General features: G+C 32.1%; 1 protein-coding gene across 1 annotated transcript in view; it reads left to right on the top strand.

Moving 5' to 3' along the window:
* LOC106883622 (calmodulin-binding transcription activator 1) overlaps window positions 1-4,555 on the top strand; it is a 156,358-nt gene that overhangs the window by 32,223 nt on the left and 119,580 nt on the right. The window contains exon 2 of the mRNA XM_052977093.1: window positions 3,165-3,182. The gene's annotated coding sequence lies outside the window, so the exon portion shown is untranslated. The remainder of the gene's footprint in view (window positions 1-3,164; window positions 3,183-4,555) is intronic.

The following is a 4,555-nucleotide window of genomic DNA, read 5'->3' as shown; positions in this document are numbered from 1 at the left end:
ATATATATATGTAGACATATATATATGTAGACATATATATATGTGTATGTACACATGTGTATATATATGTGTGTGTGCAATACATATATATATGTATATATATACACATAAATATATATATATATATATATGTAAAACATCCACATTTAAGTGGGGATATTACCTCTCAGTGTATGTATACGTGTGTGTGTGTGTGTGTGTGTGTGTGTGTGTGTGTGTGAATTTTGTTTCTTGAGCCAATAAATAGAAAATAATAAAGAAGGAAAGAGGAAAGCTAATAAATATAATAAGACAATAAGAAAAAGAAGAAAAAAACATGGTCTTTGCCCTTAAAAGACAGATCAGACAGATATTGTCTGTTGTCAGTGTAAAACTTCCAGAAATTGTAAAAGAAGTTTTAATAAATTCAACCAAGAGGATGAAATCAACTTAACATGCCTGGAATAGAAAAGGGGGGAAAAAATGATAGAAGTGAGATATGATTAGATTTAGTATTTTCAATGATTTAGTTTATTGTCTTTTCTTTTGGTATTCTTGTCAGTTTAATTTGCAATTTGGAGATTTTTTACCAAGTTTAATATCCTTTCAGTCCCTGAAGCATTATGATAGAAAATGTCCACCTTTTTTAATATTTGGTTATGCTGTGACAACAAGCTAGAAATTCAGTATGTGTGAGCCGAGTCCCAAAGAAATATATTTCAAGATAAACAAATAAATGAGAGAAAAAAATATAGATTTGATTTGATTTTTATGTGTCAAATCACTGTCCAAAACATACAATACAAATGCATTTTTTTAAAAGAATATTAATGCATTTAAAAAAAATTTTTTTTTTTGCTTTTTAATAGCTTTTTAAACTTTGTTTTGTTTTGTGTCTGTTGCTTTGCCATTTATGGTAGTGAAATAAAATATGATTAAAGTTAATTTGATGCAGAACGGCCAAGATTAGAAAGTTAATCCTAAAAAATGTTTGAATATCCCAAATATTGGCCTGCAGTGCTCTAATTTATCTTGATTTATGAACCAGTGTGTGTCATTCCTTCAACTATAAAACATTCATATGTCAACACTTTCCATAAATATTTCCATAACCGTCACACCTTTTCTGGAGAATTTTAAAGATTTGCAGCTTTCCCAAGGGCTACTGAAATGAAAAAAGAAAAACATTCATTCTTGCAAAATTAAACTAATCAACATTAGGATTTTTTTTGTTTTTTTTTCGTTTATCCTCGTTTTCCTGTCCATTTCTCCATGTTTGCCTCTGGGTTGGACTGAGTTTTATTGTGGTGGATTTTCTCCAGCTGGACGCCCTTCCTGTCACCAACCCTCACCTGTTTCCAGGCAAGGCAATATTTCCACCCCCTCCATGGCCAGACATTATTTTCATGGAAGGTAGGGAGGGTGGGACACCCCTTGTTTACAACTGTCACATGATGTGTAGGCAAGAAGACACTAATAAACACTCATACACACACACACATATGTTGTTTTTAAACAGGAGTCTTGTTGACAGTGACTTCAAAGTTTCAGTCAGTTAAGCCATTGTCGAACTGGCCAAAACTTCAAAGTCACTATCGATACTATTCTTACTTAAGAATAATAAATTTGTACACCACAAAGTATGGACTAACCGAATTCTTTTTGTTATAACTGAACATAAAAACAAACATTAATACACACACAAATATATATATATATATATTATATACACATACACACATACAATGGGCTTCTTTTAGTTTCTGTCTACCAAGTCTGTTCACAAGGCTTTAGATAGTCTGGGCCTGTAGCAGAAGACATTTGTCCAAGGTGCTACATAGAGTGACTGAACCCAGAACTATATGCGATCAGGATACAGACTTCTCACCACTAAACAAAAGACAATTTTTAGAGGAGTTAGCTCTCTGTAACAGAAGTCTTTATTTCTCTAAAATTTGTCCCCCGCCCCACCAACCTCAATCTGTTCTACAAAATGTGTTATCTTTCTGTTTTGTATCTTTTCAATGAAGATGCAACCATTTTTCTAATCAAGCTTGTCTCCTGCATCTCTCCCCTCCAATTGTTGTTTTCTTTATTAACTAATCAGAGAAACATGTGACTTAACTACTGTTGTTTCTATGTTGGATGTTATTTCTATGTATGTTCCACACGTACACACACACTTAAAAACTATCTTATATGCATATTTACATGTATACACACACATAGCACATGTAGATACTGGCAAATATACTTATATACATATACACATATATACATTCATATGCTAACATATATATAATATACGCGAACGCACACATACATACATACAAGCACACACATATATGTACATACACACAAACACATACACTCACTCACACATGCTTACATACAGACATACACATATATTACTATTTGAAATGTTTTGTTGAATATTTTGATTTGATGAAATACGGTTCTTATGAAAATTGATTCCATTTCAACTTGGCTCTATCTAGACTTGCTATATTCTTCTCATTTCACCCAACTCACTCACCATTGCCGCTATCACCACCACCACCACCACCACCATCACCACCACCACCACCATCACCACCACCACCACTGCCACCACCACCAGTTCTTTATCTAAGCATGCTACATCTCCTTCATATTGTTGTCAACACATTATTATTCTTCCTCACCTCACCCACTTGACTCTTACCAATTCTTCTTGAAAATGGCTTATGAAATGCTTTGGGCACCATCATATATCTGCTTCATTTCACCTCTTCCTCCAACGACTATCAACTCCGTGCAACACCAAAACCTTTATTTTATTCACCTCTAACTATTGTCTTCAGCATGGCACCCTAGGGAATCTTCAATGTTGTTCATTTTATTATTATATTTTTTTTTTGTAAACCATTTAATTTTCCACTTTTCCTGCTGGCAATGGATTTGCAACTTATGTCATCACTTGTATACACCGATGCATATATATTAATATATAATATATAATATACACTATATATATATATACTATATAGATCTCTATATGATTCGAAGAATTAGAATGTCTTAACTTGACAAAATGAAAGTTGCTGAGCAAACAAATTATGTGTTTATGTTCATGCACCTCTATGTTGTGTTCTCACAGAACATTGTTAACAAACATTCCTTCACTCTTTCTTTTTTTTTTAAAGGAAAAGTTGCACGGACTTGTAAGTATCATTTAGAATTTATACTTCTTTGAAATTCACTGCAAACCTTCAGCAACGGTGTGCCCCTCTGATGGCGTCTGTGCTACAGAAACAGCTCTGAGACATTCCAAAAGAATGTCGAGGGTTCTGTAGTGTGCGCGTTTCTTAACAGCAATTTTCAACCCTCACAACTGGTTGTTTGGTCAACATTCTCCACAGTGATATTAATATCACTTTTAAGAAACTTAATCTCACATTTCTTTTACATTTCTTTACCTTCCCTTTAAAGTATATGTAGCTTTTATTATTATTATTATTATTATTTTTATTATTATTATTATTATTTTTATTATTATTATTATTATTATTATCATCATCATCATTATTATTATTATTATCATTATTATTTGTAGTCATCATAGGCCCAGTAGTAATAGCTATTTCATTTATAAAGTACCTTCACTGCATCTGATATGTATGAATTAATTGAATGACAAGGGAACAGGAATTGTGCAATCAACTTAATTAGCTTACAGCTGTTTCTGCCATAAGAAGCAGTGCACTCAGACCTGAGTGCTTATACAGCATCCTATAGCTTCTCCAGAGCCTTTAAAATGAAGTGTATGTTTATTTTAGAAAGCATTTAAATAAATATATATACATACATACATATATATATCTACATATATATACATACATATATATATATATAAAAAAAAAATATATATATATATATATATATATATATAAAGAAGCAAGCAAGACTTGGCAGTTTGTTCAAAAATTTCTTACCTATGGCATCCATACAAGTGTTCCAGTGAAGATTGCAAAGATGAATTGCAAAAGCCCAGCCCAATGTAATTCGTTGCATCTTCACGTCATCAGAACTGACTTCAGAATCTTTGTCTGAATATAAAGGAACAGCTGGAGTGTTGAATACTGGTAATATACTGGGCATCTCAACTCACACCATACAAATATAAGGCAACAAGCTGGTGGAATCGTCACATGGATAGACAAAATGCTTGCCAGCATTATGTTTGTTTTTACATTCTGAGTTCAAATCCCACCAGAGTCAGTAAAACAAGTACCAGTTGAGCACTGGAGGTCGCTGTAACTGACTTAACTCCACGCCCAAAATTGCTGGCCTTGTGCCAAAATTTGAAAGCAATATTTGTATGTGCATATATATACATACACATATATATATACATATATATGTGTGTATGCATGAATGTATGAATAAATGTATATGCATTTATGTCTATATGAATATATATATGTGCATGTATGTATATATATATATATATATATATATATATATATATATATATATACACACACACACACGTATACAAATATATACTTATGTATGTGTATATTTATATATATAT

The sequence above is a fragment of the Octopus bimaculoides genome, chromosome 26 (genome assembly GCF_001194135.2).
Source record: "Octopus bimaculoides isolate UCB-OBI-ISO-001 chromosome 26, ASM119413v2, whole genome shotgun sequence".
Lineage (NCBI taxonomy): Eukaryota > Metazoa > Mollusca > Cephalopoda > Octopoda > Octopodidae > Octopus > Octopus bimaculoides.
This window is presented reverse-complemented; position numbering and strand designations above follow the sequence as displayed.